We start from the raw sequence: 20,198 nt of genomic DNA on the forward strand, positions 1-20,198 counted from the left end.
CGACCATATTCTCCTGCACATTCTCCATACTCTATCTTTGATTACTTCTTACTTTCAGTGTCTCGTTTGCGAACACCTCTTCCACCTCTGTCGATCTCCCTGTGGGCATAACCCATGGGTCTGTCCTGGGACCTCTTCTCTTTTCTCTTTACACACTCTCTAAATGACTTTATCACATCTCTTGGATTCAAATATAACCTCTCTGCTGATGACAAATATTTAGTTTTCAACCCTTGGCAGGACCGCCGACAGATTTCCTGGGATCCAGAAATACAGTTACGACTGGCCCCCCCCCCACGTGCCTGTGGCCTTGCAAGCCCTTTCCCCCCTTCACACCCTCGTGAGCTACGTCCTTTATTCACCCCCCTCTACCTGTGTATTTCTCTCACTTAATTACCCCCCTCACATTCAATCGCGGTTTCTAACTATATCATCCTGGATGGCTCTCCGCTGAATCAGACTAAAAATGTCAAAGACGGAGCTTCTCATACTTCCTCCCATGCCTGGTCCTACTGCCCCCTTCTCCATTAAAGCTGGGAGAACTATCATACTGTACATCCAGTATCACAAACACGCAGCCTGGGGGTCACATTTCACTTCTCCCTCACATTCACAATGTAGCTAAAACCGGTAGTTTGTTTCTTTGGTAACATTGCAAAGATCCATCCTTTCTTCTGTTGCTCTAATCTAAAACTAGCACAGGTCCCCATTCTCTCCTTTCTTGACTACTGTAACCTTCCGTCCTGCCTTCCTGCCTCTTACCTGTGTCTGCTACAATCTATCCTAAATGCTGCTGCTGGCATCGCTTTACTCTCTCCTAAATCTGTCTCAGTGCATCACCTGCACCTCCTCCTAAAGTGCCTCCCTCCTGGCTTCCTGTTAAATCTGTATTACTCTCAAAATTCTTATTCTCTCTTTTAAGGTTATAGACTCCCCTGCACCATCTTACATCTCAGCCCTAATTCCTCACTATATACCAGTTCTAACTATTGCGTTTTGTTCAAGGATGTCTTCTGTCTATCCCTTTTGTATCTAAAGCCCTCTCCCACCTAAAACCTTTTTCAGATATACTTACACACACCTCTGGAATGCCCTTCCCCTCAATATCCCAGTAGCACCCTCTCCATCCACCTTTAAGGCCCATCTTAAAACAAATCTCTTTAATGAAGCATTTGGGTAGTTCCGTTAACTGATACTATACTGATACTATACATCTATACATCTTTGCATTTACCATGACCCCTTGAAGATGCACTTATTATAACACTCCCTACTGTCTCTGTAAGATCTCCCTACTTACCGCTTAGATTATAAGCTCTTTGGGGCAGGCACTCCTTTTCCTAATGTCTACTTTCATATATGAAGCACCTATTCCTATTATGTAACATGTGTTACTGCTGTAAAGCGATATAAATATATATATATAACACACACACACACACACACACACAAGATAATTTTTCACACTCCTCTGAATGATTACTCTGTACTATTATGCATTTTATATGTACAGTATTGTGTTTGTGCTGATCGTCCTGCCTGTTGCTTTGTTGCTTTGATCTACTCCTGTTTCAGTGAAGACGTAATTCTTTCATATGTTAATCAATACCCTCACATTTCATAGCATTAGCATTTCTTCAGCGTTTGTTCAACATACTTTCCTCAAAAACTAATTATGATTTTTGAATCAACGGCTAACACTTCTCTTATCACAGGGGTGCGCAAACGTTTGCAGATGCACCCCCCCTGTCTGCTGCCCCGGTGCTCGCGCCCCCCCTAACCTCAGTTCCCAGCGTCAAATGATGCCGCTAGGTCATTTGACGCCGCGTTGCCATGGCGATTCGTCAACAGCTGTCTGAATCTCGGTAGGTAATAGGTTGCAGGGGCCTCACGCCATTCCCCGGCATTTCATTTAAATGCCGTGGGGAAGAGCACGGAACCTCTGCAACCACCGCACCCCCCTGGAAAAATCTCCCGCCCCCCTGGGGGATGCGCCCCCCAGTTTGCGCACCCGTGTTTTATCATTATAATAAAAATGGACAAATATTCTCAATGGGGTTGAAACAATACATTTACTCTTTAACTATTCAGCAGTTTTGCTGATTGCTAAACTATGTAAAATACATACAGTACATGTTTTAGACGTGTCATCCTCTGGTGTCTCCTCCTTTTCACCCCTACTTTCTGTTGGGGTCCCAATATGCACTGTCCTTGGCTCTTCTTACTCTACACCTCTTCTCTTGGTGAACTAATACTATCTTTTGGCTTACAGTATCATCTCTATGCCGATGACACCAACATTTACCTCTCCCCCTTTCTCATCCCGTGTTACAAATTTTCTCTCTGCAATCTGCTCCTGGTTGTCACACCGTTAGCTGAAGCTTAACTACTAATATTCACCCCCCTTCCACTGCTACCCATATACCCAAACTCTCCCTCACTGTCAACACTACCACAATCTCATGAACACCCTACGCCTGCTATCTAAGGGTCATCTTGGACTCTGATCTCTCCTTCATTCCACACATTTAGCTCCTCACTTATTTCTGAGGTGTAGAGGGCAGAACTATCACCAAGATACGCCCTTTTCTCACTCACGATGGAAATTAAATCCTAATTCACTCACTCCTCTCGTCCCACCTTGACTACTTCAACCTTCTTCAAGTTGGCATTCCCCTTGTCCACCTGTCCCAACTCAACTCCAATCAAAATGCCGCTTCCAGAATCATCTGTCTCACTCACCACTGCTAAACCCTGCAATTCCCTACACTGGCTTCCCATTTCCTCTAGAATCAAATTTAAAACTCTAGCTCTAATTTACAAAGCTCTCAGCAATGCTGCACCCCTCACCCCTATATATATATATACCTAATCACCCCCTACGTAATGCCTTCGACATCCGCCTTTCCTCCTGCCTTATCACCTTATCACCTTATCTCACTCCCATCTACAAGACTTCTCCCGTGCTGCACCCCCTCTCTGGAATTCCCTACCACATACCATTAGACTCTCCCCCAGCTTTGAGACATGTAAAACTCCCCGCAGACTCACCTTTTCCTGGAAGCCTATGTGCCATACCTCTAACATCCTACTCCCCTCCAACCCAATTGGGACCAGCTGTGCTGCTGCACCAATCTCCACTCTATGTAACACTCCTTAACATCCACACCCTCAAACCTAATGGGATCAGCCGTGCGGCTGTACTACTGTATACTCCATTCTGAGGCATACTCTGTCCCACAATGAGCAAACCCTTTTTATTTTTTTGTTTCAACATTGCCCCTCATTACCTCAAGATTGCAAACTCTCACGAGCAGGCCCCTCATTACCTTCTGTACCTGTTGGCGTTTCTCGTCCTTATTTGGTACAGTATGTAACTCTGTAACATCTCTCTATAACCCCATTGTACCGCACTGCAGAATATGTTGGTGGTTTACCAACAAACGATAATAGTAATAATCCCAGTAGAGAGATATTTTTTTTTACTAGAGAGAATAAAATAAATTTTCAGCCAAATTCAAGTAAATGGGAACAGAAAATCCTATTTCTCACATAAAATTGGAACCTGTTTTGCGTATTCATTGATACCTTTCATTTTTAAGAAGATATCCACTCTATTTACACTTCTCTACTGTAACACGTCAGCATTTTGGGACACTCAGATAAGTCTGTTCCTGCGTGGATTTGTTGCCGTTCCAATTTCTATCATATGGTTTGCAGCTTTTCTTTTTTAATAGTTTTTTTTAAATTGGGTTTACAAGCATTGAACAACAACATTGCAATACAGAAAAAAAACAATAAGAAACACAGAAAAACATACTGTGTTTACAGAACACAGTATGGGGCTTCCAAACCAATTATTGTAGTTTTACAGCATTATGTTTACAAATAGAATACTGCAGTAATTCTCATGAAATACTTAACTAAAATAACTTAACACAGAACAATACAGAAAAAAAACAATCAGAAACACAGAAAAACATACTTTTACACACAATTATTTTTGGTATTGCTCATGATACTTATAATTGAAAAATTCAACACATTAACAATTATTAACAAATAATAATAATAATAATAATAATAAAAATTAAACATAATAGCATTGTCAAAGATTAACATCAAAACTATCACCAGACAGCCTCCTAACAGTACCTGGCATAAGAGTCCCCATTCACTATCTCCCCCATCAACAAAAGACTATCATATTTCCTCAAGGGGCGGAATTATCTGTGACCCATCGCAATCAGTCTGAGGAGACCCCAAGAGGTGTGCTCAAATGTCTATATTGTACTCCATCTCTATTGGAAGTTTTCAGTACAACAAAGTACAATAGCAGCTGAGGCCCCCAACATTGGTTTGTCAACATAAATGAATCTCATATTGGAAAATGTCAATAATAAAGCAATACACAAGAAGTGTGTTGGACCGGCAGTCCAAAAAAAAAAATCAAATCAACAAGTATATTTACGCAAAAAGGGATTCATTTAATCTAAACCCCATAATAATACAATCATCAGGAAAAAAGGTGAATTGACACAAAATTCCTGTAGCCCGAGGAACGGACCAGCATTATTATTCCATTTGTTGTAGAGATTTTGTGTCAATTCACGTTTTTTCTGATCGTGTGTTTTTGTATTATTATTGGATTTAGATGAAATGAAACCCTTTTGCATAAATATACGTGTTGATTTTACTTTTTTTTGAGTGCCGATGCGCGGTCAGCGCGCGCCATTCACGCATGTGCAGTCAGGAAGCGCCGACTGCGCGTGCATGACATTTGTCCCGACCTCTGATCATGATAAGATGGCCACAGTTGATAATACTTTGAGGTTTTTTTTTAATGAGTGGCTGAGCGTCTTCGTTGCCCTAAAAAAATTGACCCGTTCCAGTCGTTCATCTGGAGTTGGTGTTGAGGGGTCTTTTCAACTTTTAGCTATTATCCTTTTGGCAGTGGGAAAAAGATCTCTAATCAAAATGTTAGAAGTCTGGAATGTTGGCAGCTCTTAAATCAGAATTCTGAATTTTCCTTTTTTTAATTTTATTTATTATAAGAAATATCCAACGCTGTTTTTTTTTTATTTCTAACACTGATGCTCCTATCAGGAGCTATAAGCGTTTAAAATATTAAGTGATGGAGAGGTTAAAATTGAGCCCTCTCCAGACTCCATAGCAGAACAATGGGGCAAGATACTCGCCTTATACGAGTCGAACTCGCATAGGATTCACATATGAAATGAGTTTCAGCCCTTACTAAAAGTTTAAGATTATTTTCTTATTAGCCATTCCATTAGACGTGTTCTGTTCCTGCAATGGAAACTCCACCAGTACATCACACCTGACATGTTATATAATATGCTGCTCGGAACATAGTCTGAATAGCGAGACCAAATTCCACTCGCTCCATTCTCATGATTTATGGTCTAGCAAAGCAGATGTATTATCAGGTTCAAATCCAGGTGTGTTGGCATTTTACTCAGAACATGTTCATATTTATACGTAAATAAAAGCACAGTTTTGACACTTCACATTTATCAAACACACACCTTCTTTCATGGTGTGCAGCCTAGTCTAGTCAGGATTGGATTTATTAAACAATTTTAGAATGCTTTTGGTTGGTCTGATACATCTTATATTGTTTTTCTCCATAACGATTGGATTCCAAACGGCCCAAACCAGAGGGACATGATTGTATTTTGTTTTTTTGTTTTTTTAATCACTTAGTTTTGGAAAGTTCATTATGTAAAAAGGAAGCCTTGTTTTGATAAATAAGGCCATCCTGGGAGTATTACTACTACTAATGCTACCACTATTTAACAGTAGTGCTATTGATAACAATAATGAAAGAGAGCGTGTGCTCGTCATGTAATGCTTTATTTGTGTATTGTTTCGCTCTAAGGCTGCGCTTATTGTGACGGTGACGCCGCTCGAAAACAAATGCATTGTCGCCGTCGCAAGCGCTTATAGTAAGCGCAAAGGCGATGGAGCAATGTGGCGGCCCGAATTTTTGAAGCCGATCAAATTTGATTTTTCAGAGGCTGTCGCCACATGTGACAGCCTCTGAACCAATCAAAGACCTGGTCACCTGCGACGTCGCCGAAAAGCGAATTACAACTTTCGCTAGCGGCGATGGGTGACGTCACCGGTCGCGTCGCCGTCTTCGGCACTATAAGCTCGGCCTTAGGGAGATAAAACCTTCTGCTACATTTGTGTGTAGCTTGTTTGCAGTACAGTATATCTTTTTATTCAAGTGCTAAATCGCACAGACGCACACACAGTATGTCATATAGATAACAAAATATCTCAATTAACTTATAGCTATTGTTTTCAATTTACGTAGATTTTAGTTGCATGCTGGCAAGGTAAAAGTGGACCTTGAATGTATTGTAGTAAGTTCTAAATGGAGATTGTATCTATAATTGTACTTATATAGCGTACAACAGAGTACGCAGAGCTTAACAACAGGTACTTGACACCATAAGGCTTCCACTTAGGACAACACTGAACTGGTGAAAGTGAGATAGAATAGAAGAAAATCAGAAAACTAGAAATATATTTGCATTCGTTTATTTTTTTTGTTATTCCTGAAAATGTCTATACACTTTGAAACCTGAAATCCATGGTGGGGCTTTTTACTGCCCTTCCTCCTGCCATATATCGGTCTCTGTCTGTGGTAGCTCTCTTCTTTGTTATTTGCTATGCAAATATTTGATGATCTTATCCATGAGTTGGCGCAAGCAAGATCGCCAGCTTCCCGTCCTCGCTGAAAACACCACGTGAAAACATTGGAGAATCTAGAATTTCTAGATTCTTCAGAAATGATTGATTTTGTTTGGTGCGTAAACAATCATGTGTTTTTATCATACCATTGTCCCTTGTTCAGTTTGGACGTACGTGAGACTGAATCCTGACAAAAAAATGTTTATGTTAATGGCAATGACTGAAATGATATATATATATACGTGAATGACTTTTAATTCCTTTTTTTTAATTGCATAAATCTAAAATCTTAATTGAAAAGAAAATGCAGCATTCCTTGAAAATAATATGTTTTGTGCTTATTCCCCACTCGAAAATAACTTGTCTTTCTACCTTTGTTGACAGGTAACTAACTGATCATTGGAAATTGGATTGGATTGAGAATCTGGGGGGAAAACTGGGATTTGGCTGCCTTTACCCCCTATGTAAGTAGAATTTTTGCAACAACTCCTTTGCCAAAAAAGGCTTTGTACTGCATTGTGTATTTAACCTCTTGATCTCAGAGGCATTGTGTTACCTGGTCTACCACAAAGCTGAAGATTTTCTTTCTTATTCCCTATTCATATGGCAAAAGTCAGTATAACCACCCTCACATAAATGAGACCGAAAAGGGAACTTCTTTTAACACAGGCTGTGCTGAAAACATGTGTAATAAGCTTATAGGGGGTCCATGTTAAAATGGACAAGATGCAAAAGGTGACACTGTGTGCTCATTTGCATGTCATTTCCCAGAATCCCTGGCTGCAGTGGAAGCATTGTATGCTAAGAGATAATGGTGAAAGACAGGTTGCAGACCTGTCTGAGACATGTGAATGTGCTCACAAGTTGTATTTTTACTTGCTGTATATACTTTACGGTGGAGGGTTTTTGTCACTTTTTTACCCACCAAAACGTATTTCATGTGTAGTTATAAACTTATAACTGCTGATAAAATGTTTGCGTCTGCAATTTTGTGTCCTTACAATTGGGGCGGTTGTGTTATTTGGAAACTATGAGAATGACTCGGATATTCTTGGAAAGAATTAGGCTCAAGAATTTGGTTGCGCTTCTTGAAAAAGCAAAGGAATACCATTGAGGTCCATTAGCAGTTTCAAACTGACCTCCAGTTCTTTCGATTATTGTACTTTTCACCACGGTGCCAGAAAAAGCAGAACAGTTACCGTAGGAAAAAAAAATCTGGCAAATACAATGAATATAACTGAGAACTGTTGTGTAAATATGAATGAGGCTTATCTCTATCTTCTCAGGGATATAAATCTCTTCCCATTTTGCATTCCAAAAACATTATTTGAGCGAAGCCAACTAGGAACGAAAAAACAAATTGCTCGGGAAGGTTGATGAAATATATGCTCACCTGCTATCTCGTAACAGGGTCAACATCTTAACCAGGTTGTTTGATTTGCATTTAAGCATTTTCCACATTTGACTTTTGAATAAAACAACTCAAAGCACAGTTTCTGCAAGGGCAATTATTGCATGTTATCTTTCTTAATATCATCATTGTATGAAGATTTTTTTTCTCCAATATTGCCACATCTGGATGAGCTTGCATTTTGGGGAGTGTGGAAAGAAGGAGCTCGGTAGGCGTTGAAGTCCTAATGAATTTAGTTTTGTATCACAAATGTAGGATTTTTTTTTTTTTTTAGCCATTAACCAAGTTTGAATGCAAAGAACGTGCAAAGAAACTGGATACACTAGACAGAGACCCCCCGCTTCAGCTTAATCGTGAAAGTTCAGAGATGATGGTGCTGATTGGGGCGGTAGATACTGGAACAACTGTAGAGAGGAAGAACTCCAATTATAGAACTCTCTCACTGAGATGGAGGATAGCTGTATAAATTCAAATACATAATAAATTCTAACTGTTATTAGAACCAACCAATAAAATGTAGGGCTTTAAAAAACAATTAAATAACGCGTAAATAACGCATTAGGGATCCAGTTGGGGTGCTGAGACCCCGGATCACAGATAATGCTGGGATACAGTGTAAAGGTAATAAACACTGCGATTAGGTATGATCTATATGGAATCGGTTCCCTAGGAGGACACGTGTCACGTGTAAGGGAGGGAACTACAGTATTATGAGAAAACCATGATTAAAGGTGCCAGCAGTTTGCCGGAGTAGATAATTGGTTCACGGGTGTTGACCAATTAGTAGCGGCACCCAGTGGGTTAATAATAACCACTGTTAACAGGTAGTGGTCTGTGAATAGAAATAGCCACAATAATAATCTTGACCATAGACATACTTGAAAACGAGAGGTCACTCTCAATGTATTACTTCCTTGTAAAATATTTTATAAACAAATAAATTGTATGGCAAAAATCCTGAGAACGGAGTGTTGCCAATAGAGAAATAGGTTGTCATTAACCTTGATGGGTTAATTAGGTACAGTTGTATTGATACCATAGATTGACGTGTAGGCACGGATCTTAGGGTGTTCGATCTGTGCAAACACTAGATAATCAGGATAGAGAGCAGCTGCGTGAACAATAAGGCACTGTTGGGGCTCTTGTAAAACATACAAAAAGACCGCAACTGCATGGCCCACTGTGTTAGTGTAAGTAGGTAGATGTTCCCTAATTAAAGAACACTGAAACTAAGTAGTGTGCCATGCATATATTCATGGTTAGATAAAAGCACCTCCGAGGTTGTATAAGTGTGTTGACAACTCTCTGAACTGAACAACTGAATTTAATTCTGCACCATATGCCTCAAAAATCCCCGGATAGGGCTAATGTGCTTATCTACAGTGTAGCAAGCACTACACATGACCAGGCTATTGTTACATAGAGTAACCTGTGATTCATATGGTAGGCAACAGTGTAGATCTGGTAAGTATATTCCGAGTGATAGGTTGTTACAGAACCGATTGTGCTTAGGAACTGTCAGTTCCCCCTTGAGGATAAGCTCCGAGATCGTCGGATCTATCAGAGCTGTGTAGATTGTGCAGGAGCAGGGCAGCGCACGGGCTTCCAAGTGCAGTCTGAATGCTGCGATCCCCGTGGTGAGCCCTGCGCGTGCACGTTAGTTGGGTGTGCCGACGCGCGCGTTTCGCTGGAGAAAGCTTCGCCAAGGCCAGTAAGGGGGGGGGGGGGGAGGGGGTGATATTTCTGACTGCCTGTAGACTACATTTATCCACCAAGATTGTGTATGTGTAAAAGCATCTGAATTGGAACGTTGTGTTAATGTTTGTCAAAGTATTTTAATACTCTAGTATATAATACTTTATGAGACAATTTACGTTTAGCATACTGTTAATTAAATAGCAGCCCGCAGAAGACATGAACACACAATTGTGCTTGTTGAAGTAAAAGAAAGTGGTTTACTAATAACTGGAACTGTTTTTTTTTAACCTTTAATTTCTTGTTTAACAAGCAAGAGGTCAGGAACCGCAAAGGATCAACCCACTTCCTTACAGTTTTGCTGACAAAGATCTCAGTAGAGAAATAAGCTTGGCTGGAAATGTGATATATTGTAAAATCATCTCTGTAAAGACGTCTTCGTTTATCACATGTAACAAGTAACAGTAATTGCACTTTCCTATGTGCCTGAAAGCCAGATTGTAGATTGTCACCAGCATTTAAGAATATAGGTTAATTGGTGCAGGTAATGCTGTCTATGGAAATACTCTTATTAAGAAGGGGATCGGGAAAAAAAATTAATATATATATATAAAAGAGATTTCTTTCCCCCCTCTGTGGGCGTCCTTGGTTAAGGGAGTACAAAGATAGCAAAGCCACCAAAGGTAGTTATGTGCTACCTAAAACCACTGAACTATTAATGGAGCATTTGCACATCATTTCAAAGTATATATATCTGGTTATATCCACAAAATACAATACTTGACTTAGTTCAAACGCATTGTTTACGGTGTTCATCCTGTCCTGGGATCACACATACTTTTCCCTTTGACTATTTGGACTCAAGAAGGGCGAGTCCTTGATGCTGTGCACATTACTCTTCAAATATAGCTTCTGATATTAGAAGTGCTGTCTGACTGGTTGTACTGTATATAGTAATTATACAATAGTTGCATTTGGCCTATTAAACATTTACAGTTCCAGGGTTGCATCCAAACCTCTAGTACTCCCGTGTCATCCTAGAGCGATCACATGACCCGACTGATGCCTGGATGCCGGAAAAGGAAGTTTCAATCTGGCTGGATGGTCCATAGAAGTGGTCAGCCCAATCTGCCCCAGGAAAATTAACAAGTGCCATTATGACGCACCTGGTTCATCATAACGCCCCCTAACATGCCAGTACCCATGCCGTACCAGGTACATCATAAAGGGCACTCTAAGAGTTATGGTGATGGAGAAAGCCATAGCAGATAGCCTTCAGGAAAAGTAATGCAAGCTGCACAACACTAAATACATAGACCTACATGCAAAACTAACTCTGCCCTAAGCTTCATCCTATTTGCTCCAGAAACCCCTCATCTTGTCTAGGCCAATGCAGACCCACATCAAAATGGTGCAAATGAGACTATGACATGGATGCCACCTGCCAGTATTTTTAGTTTGACTTAGGGTTTGATAAATAGACCCCCAAGCACAGGAGGGGCCAACTCCAGTCCTCAAGGGCCACCAACAGGTCAGGCTTTAAGGATATCCCTGTTTCAGCACAGGTGGCTCAGTCAGTCGCTCAGTCAGTGACTGAAGAATGGATACCCTTAAAGCCTGACCTGATGGTGGCCCTTAAGTACCGGAGTTGGACATCCCTGCCCTAGCATGTGTAGGCACTTTTCGGACCTCACAAATATTTTCTTCTCATACTGTAGGTTCTAAAGAAGACACTTTTGAGATTCCCTATAGCTCATGCTTACCTGTACAGCTACTACACTTTAAACACATTCAAATGATTTATGCATTATGGTGACATAACCTCTCTTGTTACTGCTTTGTTGAAGAATGTTCCTTTCACATGTACTATATAAAATCTGTGTTTGTTACTAAGCAACCAAATAGTAGTGCTGAGAACCACTGTACAAAGCGTGTCATGAAGGTTTAATTTGGAGCTGAAACTATTTTATTCAATTGAATGACTGTGTGATGATCTGACTTTTTTTCTGTTCAGTTTTTCATGTGATTAACATATTTAACCAGCCCAAATGCCATTGTCTTAATGTCTTACAAAATGAAATGTAAATATAATATGCAATATGTAAAAGCTTTTTTTATCAGTTGCATTTTGAAGTGCTGTGTTACATTCAAGTGAATCATGGAATTATACGGACAGAATTATACTACATTAAAATACGTTGTTGAGCATTTAAATGGCCAATACTTAGCACTGTTTCTAATGCATTTAATGTTAAGAAAAATACATAAAGATTACATAAAATTGTAAAACAAAAAAATCTTTACTTGAACAATATGGGAGTCTTCAAGTTCCTCATATTTCGTTCTTTCTCGTATGTACTGTAGGTGTATTTTTTGAATTTTAAATGATTTGGTTTGTGTATGAAAAAAAAAAAAACCTTATAAAATAAAATCTTGTTGTAGCCATTCCAGGGCTGATTTGGTTAAGATAGTTTGGGGCAAGATTGTATGTGAAAAGTACAGGTATGGAGAAATTCCAACTTTTTGGGCAGATGATAACCCAAAATGTGCGGGATGGGATTTTGCTCTAGTTTACAGTGTTTTCTAGCGCAATTTTAAAGATCTCTCAAGTTCAAATTCATCTGGTGAGTGTGTACAAAACATGCTTCAATGCCAATGTTTTCCTTTTCTTGCAGCCCACGGCTGCTCGAGTACACGAATGTTGTTTTTCACTTTAAATCAACATTGGTTCCTGCTACAAATTCATTCTTGCTCCATATTGGTTTATGAATCGGTATGTAGCTACTAAATGGGCAGGAGTGCGACCACAGCTGCCACACGTTGTATCACCCAAGCCTACATTTATAAAACGGTGTTAAGCCATAGCCCACCTCAGGCCGTGCTTATAGTGCCGGCAACGCCACGTCGCCCGAAAACAAAAGCATTGCCGGAGCGACGTCGCCGTCGCAAAAAATGGTAGCCGGCAAAATTTGATTTTTCAAGGGCTGTCGCATCATGTGATGGCCATGAACCAATCAAATTGCCGGAATTACGCGACGCCACAGCCCGGCGAAATATAACTTTTGCCAGTGGCGACGGGTGACGTCACCCGTCGTGTCGCCGTCGCCATCGACGGCACTATAGGCACGGCCTTAGGGTTCAAGTCATGGACTGCAGGGGAGCTAAGGCTGAGTTCAGATAGGCTGCGAAGCGACGTGCGCACGACGTTCTTTCGCTTTAGTGGGTGGGAGTTTTCAAACTGAAAACGACCCCAGGCGGCGAAGTACAGCGTTGTCGCCGCTGCACTTGAAGAAGACAAATTAAGTTGTGATTTCAAGGGGCAGCCGCGTCACGTGTACGTCGCCAGCCAATCACAAACACACACACAGTTTTTTTTTTTTTTTAAATTCCCGCCTCCATTCGCGTCATTCTGTCTGCTGGGGATAAACACACATCGCCCAGCAGAGAGGCGCGGACGCGCAGTATCGTAGCCGCCTGTCTGAGCTCAGCCTAAGGCTTAATGCTGTGACCTAGGGGCCTATGTACTAAGCGTCACAAACTCCATTTCAGTGACGCTTGTGTGCGCCGCTGTGTACTAACCTCAGATTTCTCCACTAGTGAAAGTCGTTATTTAATTTACTGATGCACACGAATAGACTGTGCTTGGTGTACAGATGTGAATTGTGTGTGTTAAAGAAAAATGTTCTGTGCACCATAAAAAGGAATCCGTGCACCAAAATTGTTCACCTAGTTAAACTTGTTAAACTAGTTAAACTTGGCGTAAAACATAAAAAGACTCAATATTTTTAGCACAGAATGAAGTTGCTATGTTTTGCCCCAAAATGTATTTGATGTGGCACTGATATTTCATTATGTAGGTTAACAAAATGTGTTATTTTCACGGCATAACTATTATAAAAAATATTACTCTAATAACTGATATGTAATAATATAAGTTTGACATAAAATATATATATATAAATAATTCTGATTTCATTTAAATTGCATCATTCATAGGTATCCAGCATGAGGGATACGGCAAAGATCATTTCAGACAACACATTATGCGTCTTATGCATGATGTCTTCATGTATACGATGTACATTTGTGAAAGTTTGTATTACTTTTTAGCACTGACATTTGTGATGCAACACAACATTGAAAAAAATATGATAGCACATACTGTAGGCCCCCTAGTGTTTCAATCTCACCTAGCTGCTAATAATACTGCACTTTTAATAAATTCAATAGTCTCTATACTGAAGGTCAGGGGTGCGCAAACGGGAGGGGGGGGGGGCGTGGCGGTAACAGAGGCCCCACATTTTTCCCCAAGGCATTTATATTATGTCCTGCAAGGGGAACGCGCGAGCCTCTGTAACTTCTCTTACCTTGTCTCCGGCGACATGTGACGTCGCGTTGCCATGGTAACGTGACGTCACATGACCCCGCGGCGTCATTTGACGCTGGAGACAAGGTAAGGAGGGGGGCGCAAGCAGGTGTGGGGGGCGCACGGGGGAAAGTTTGTGCACCCCTGCTGTAGGTCATCGTTGAAGTGACCCTGAGGTGCCCTAAGGCCACAGATAGGTCAGCATGGTTCTATTTATTTGTGCATAAAAGGGATATGGTATAATATAGTGGGAAAATATTTATTTTTTCTAATGTAACATTGCATTGTATGTAGCACTGGACACATCATTTTGCAGGTAAAATGGCACTTATTAAATGTTATTAAAATTTTCCATATTGGAAACTGCAGCTACTTTTTTCCTTTCTCCATCTGATAGCAGTGGAAATTGTTCAATTGTACAACTTTCACATGATCTCTCTTCATTGGAAACTTTCTGATTACTGCGGGAACTCTATATCAGTTATTCAGCGTGTGTGTGTCCGGCTCTGCGCATGCGCTGGCGGCGGTAGTCGCCTCTGCACTTGCGCAGATGGCTGTGGCCGCTTCTGCACGTGTGTGGCGACGCCCATTTCTGGATATGCGCTTTGCGGCGACTGCAGCATCTGCGCATGCGCAGCCAACACAGTCCATTGACGTCACTTCCGTTACACACTTCCGTCTCCATGAAGGAGATTTGTGCCATGAAATTTTACTAGGAGCCACCAAAGAAGTTTCACTTCAAAAACCCACACAGAAACATATAGATATACATATATATGTGTGTGTATATATATATATATATATATATATATATATGTATGTATGTATGTATGTATGTACCTGTGTGTATATATACCTCGTTGGCGAGTTTCCTCCTTAGGCACTGTACTTGTAACCCTGAGAAATTGAGAATAAGGTAAACCACGTCAGAGGCTATGAAGATGAAAGGAATCCTACCAGATCCTACTCTCATTTTCTGCTTCAGGGGTTGGGTTAAATATAGAGGTTTGTGTGTGGTTATGTTTTCACTGACCCTGTGACATGGCACAGGCGTGAAGAAGATTTCAGTCCCATTCATGTGATTAGAGTTGAACTCTTCTCCAGACCTAGGTAGTAGCTTTGCAGCACGTTGACGTTAGGCCAATGAATCCTAAAGGTTTTGTCATCTAATTTTAGTATCTAAGCCACAGCGAGATAAAGTGAATTCTCAGAAGGACTTTACAAAGGAACTCAAACTGACTTTTTTCAGGCCCAAGTCATGTCATTACCAGCAGGTCACTAAACTAAACCATTAGTGTAGTTTCCAGACGAAAATCCCTATTAAAGTAAATGGTAACTTTCGTCCGAAAACAGCCTGAACAGCCAGTTGGAAAATATAGAATGACCGCCTTATCCCTTGATGTCCTATCACGTTGAGTCATTCAACTAGTCCTATGTAGAACGCATAAACATAACTCATTGGTTGGTTTATTTAGCTTATCACAATACGGACAACATAGTGGTTATTTGTAAAGTGTAATAGATGGAAAACTGGTGCCAAAGTCATACTAAAAAAAAGCATCAGATTTATCAGAAATAAAATCACATTCCTGGTAAATGAGGTTTTTTTTTCTTTGTTACTGTAAGTTTAGGGTTGTTTTGAAACAATTTTGCAGCAACTTGACATTGATAAATACCCCCTAGTGTTTTCCAAGGCTATAAAGCAATGAAGGATCTGCTGCTTCTATTAAACGTAAGTTTTATAGTATTTGAACATTGAATTATTTCCTCTCTAATGTAAATGTGGCATACTCCTAATATATTTGACCAATACTTTGTTTCTATTGTTCTAAATCATTTTAGAAAGGAGACATCACTTACAGCAGCAGTCTGCTTATGTCGCCTTTTTGTTTTGTTTTTTTTGGCATTTAATCTTTTACTCTCTTCCTGCCCTTTCCAACCCAGTTTTCATTTTTAAAACGTGATGCTTCTTGCAGTAGAAATACGCTTTTGAAATCAAGTGATTAGGAGGTTAAAATGGAGCTCTCGCTAAAGCCCAGTGCAGTCTATAGGTTACCATAGTAACCTTCGATGCTAGAGCAGTGTTTTTCAACAGGGTTCCTAAGAACCGTTGGATTCCTAAGAACTGTTAAGTTCCACAGGAATCCTTAAAGGGTTCGCCTGTCATTTGAAAATTGTATCAAATACAAAAGAGTTTACAATTAATATGATCTCAGAGGCGCTATTAGAGAGGGCTGGGGTTCATTACTAAGTATCTGATATTAGACATGATTTTAGAGAGGGTTCCGTACAATGCATCTGATCTCAAACACGCTATTAGAGAGGGTTGGGGTTCCTTACAATGCATCTGATCTCAGACGCGCTATTAGAGAGGGTTGGTGGTCCTTACAATGCATCTAATCTCAGACACACTATTAGAGAGGGTTGGGGTTCCTTACAAGGCATCTTATCTCAGATACGCTATTAGTGAGGGTTGGGGTTCCTTACAATGCATCTAATCTCAGACACTATTAAAGAGGGTTGGGGTTCCGCAGAATTTCACAATATAATTATAGGGTTCCTTAACCAAAAAAAGGTTAGAAAACACTGTTCTGGAGATTAAGAAAACAATGACTGTTAACACTAACTGTTATATGTAGAATTCTAGGGGGAATTGCTGCTTTAAAGCATTTTCATATGATAATAGAAAAATAAAAGTCATTTTTTTGTGAAACTATTACAATTTGCCTTTATGCATAAATAACCTGTGACATAAAGGTATGCTGTTAATGATCACCTTTTTTTTTTATTTCTGGCTAAGGCTAAACATTGTGGGTAACACAAGTAGAGAGAAATGAAAAGGATATCAAGTCTGTTTGCCTATTTACAATTTGGTATTCGGCAAGCTTTATCCTGTTTTTGAACAGCAGCTCATGCAATAACAGGGAAAGCAGAAGCAATTAGTGACATGGTCTCCAAGGGAATCCTCAGCTTTACTTTAAAGTCTAATGATTAAACCTGTTGAACATGGTAACCAGTGCTGCTAGAAACCCCACTATAATTGGTTGCTAATGTACTTAGCTGCAGCAGTCGATATCAAATACATTGTAAGGCACAGAATTAACAAGGCTGCAAAAAGAGAAAAGCAGGCTGCAATTTTCTGACCATTGGTGAAGAGTTCAAATAATTATATGAAACAAGTTTCAAAACATGGAGAAAGATTTAAAAAAAAAAAAGTTATCGTACAGAAACTGTACTCCGTTGTGTTGATAGCGACCAAGTAGAACTATGTACTTGAATGAAAGCGTCCCACTGTGTAAGAATACAAATGGACAGTCTGTGGCAGGATGCAGCAAAGATACTTGGCAATGAGGGATTTGAACGCTTCTGGCGTAATGTAATTGAATTGGCCATTTCTTTTGCAATTTTGTTGCTGCGGCATTTATCATCATAAGGAAGGTCAGGCAGCCTGTCAGACATATGGATATTGGTAACACAAAATACAAATCTGTTTCGTCTAATTCCGTGAAGGAATAGGAAATACACAGAAAGTGTATGAACCCTTTCCCGGCCGGCAGTGCATTGCTTTGCAGAGAATGGGTTAGGACCTGGGGGTTCTCAACTCCCAGTCCTCAAGACCCGCCAACATGTCCGGTTTTCTGGATATCCCTGCTTCAGCACAGGTGGCTCAGTCTTGTGACTGAGCCACTGATTGAGCCACCTGTGCTGAAGCAGGGATATCCGGAAAACCTGGCCTGTGGGTGGGATCTTGAGGACTGGGAGTTGAGAAATTGGAACCCCTGCGTTAGGAACCAAACCATTCAACATATTGTTCATTGTATCTGAAAGCACTAGCCCACGCTGATTGTCATTTTTTTGTGTGCCTATTTCTCTGATATTTTCTTTAAAACGTTTCTTCTTGCCCTTTCAGGCGATGTTTTTCTTTGTAAAATCGAATACTTTGCTCAGGAGATATGCAGAGTTTAAATATTAAATGTCCGGGAAGTCAAAATGGATATCTCCCAGGAGCCCAGTGCTAAGGGTTACCATGGTAACCTCAGACACGAGAGATTCCAAAAACATTTTATTTTACCTATAAAAAACATTAATTTTTTTAAAGAGCAGAAACTGCTCGGGGGAGGGGCAAGATACTAACATTATATGAGTTATAGGCTTTTTGGGTCATCTCTCTCATTGATTATCATTAGTTATAAAGATAATTACAAAAGAAATAAATAATTGTCCTTTAGCAACTTCCATACCATAACAGTGACTAACTTGGAGGTTGTCTCTATATGCACAATCTTATCTGACATTTGAATGTTCCAAAATAACTGAGGAACTCAATTTTTTACCTTTTCTATTGGTTTGTTTCTTTTAGATTTGGTTTACACCCTACCTATTACTGCCCAATTAAATATTTCATAGCTTTTACTATATAAAACCATTCTAGTGTGACTAGACCAGTGTTTTTCAACAGGGGTTCCCCGGGCATCCCTAAAGAGTTCCCTGCAATTTTCAGGTCATTTGAAAATTGTACCAAATATTGAATTGATAGTGCATCTGATCTCAAAATTAGAGAGGGTTGGGGCTCCTTACAATACATCTGATCTCAGACACACTATTGGAGAGGGTTGGGGTTCCTTACAATGCATCTGATCTCAGACGCGCTATTAGAGAGGGTTGGGGTTCCTTACAATGCATCTGATCTCAGACGCGCTATTAGAGAGGGTTGGGGATTCCTTACAATGCATCTGATCTCAGACGCGCTATTAGAGAGGCTTGGGGCTCCTTAACAAAAAAAAGTAACAAACCTCTGGACTAGAGTAACAGGTGACATGTAAAACACAATCATATGATGCCATGAACAGCCATGCATAAGGAATACTCGCTAGATTATTTCAGTCCATTCAAGTCTATTGGTTATTCTTAGAACACTGTGACTGGTGGTTCCCATGCAAAGGCCTAAGATCCACTAGTATAGATTGTGGCCATATTTACTAAGTGGTGCTATTCCAGATACACCTTTCGGACTCCACACTGCATTAAATTGGAAGGCGTCTTCTGGCACTATAGTATAATGATTTTTTTTGTGTTAAAAATAATTGTTTCTTAATTTGTTATTTTTTCTCTAGCTTTGTAGGTTGTCATGGTAACCTCAGTCAGCACTGAGCTCGAAAGGAGATATCCATTTTGACTTCCCGGACACTTAATATTTAAACTGCTCATTTCTCTTGAACGAAGCATCAGATTTTAGGGCAAGAGGAGATTGTAAATATAAAAACAATATGCAAAACAGAAATGTCTATCAGCACAGTCTACTGCTTTATTTAGTATGGGGCTTGAATATCTTTCTGCGTTTACAGCAAAATGCACTTCACATCATCGCAATCGAGCATGATAAGAAAATACCTTTAAAGACAAGAGTTGTCTTAAAGCAGCAGTCCAAGCTGCCGGGTTTTTTTTACATTTGATTTGTATTCCCTATAATATGTGCATCAATACAATCCACACAATGATAAGTAATTAGCTAACTTGCTGATCGATCCGTTCTCCTGTGATCGATCGGCGAAGATTTGGCTCTGGGGTTCACTACATGGCTGTCAGTGCAGCAGAAGAGGACCAAAGAGGGAAAGGTCTGTGTGGAAGATCATGTGACCAGGCAGTCACTACATACAATTGGTTCACTGCTAGAGAGGTCAGGGCTCAAAAAGGGGTGCGCCAGAGATTCAGAAGAGGAAAGAGATGTGACTTTGTAAATTGTTGCTATAGAAACAAAAAATGCTTGTTACATTAGAATAGATAAAAAATGTAATTCAGAGTTTTTTTTTTTTTTTTTTAATGCTACAAGTTTTTTTCTCATACAGTAGCGACATTGTTTATTGCAGCAAAAGCCGCCGGCTACATGCGTCTGGGAAGCGGGTAGCCGCGGCGCGTGGCGGCGCACTGTGACGTCACAGTAACATGCGCGCCCGGCTTCCCCGTCTTCCCCGGCTTCCCCAGGCTTCCCCGACACCCCTGGAGATC

General features: G+C 40.3%; 1 protein-coding gene across 2 annotated transcripts in view; it reads left to right on the top strand.

The window, feature by feature from the left end:
• The window catches only part of TBL1X (transducin beta like 1 X-linked), a 359,253-nt gene that overhangs the window by 97,233 nt on the left and 241,822 nt on the right, over positions 1–20,198 (top strand). For both annotated transcript variants that reach the window (XM_075589381.1, XM_075589382.1), the window contains one exon: positions 7,105–7,184. The gene's annotated coding sequence lies outside the window, so the exon portion shown is untranslated. The remainder of the gene's footprint in view (positions 1–7,104; positions 7,185–20,198) is intronic.

Source organism: Ascaphus truei, chromosome 3 (genome assembly GCF_040206685.1).
Source record: "Ascaphus truei isolate aAscTru1 chromosome 3, aAscTru1.hap1, whole genome shotgun sequence".
NCBI classification, from domain to species: Eukaryota; Metazoa; Chordata; class Amphibia; order Anura; family Ascaphidae; genus Ascaphus; species Ascaphus truei.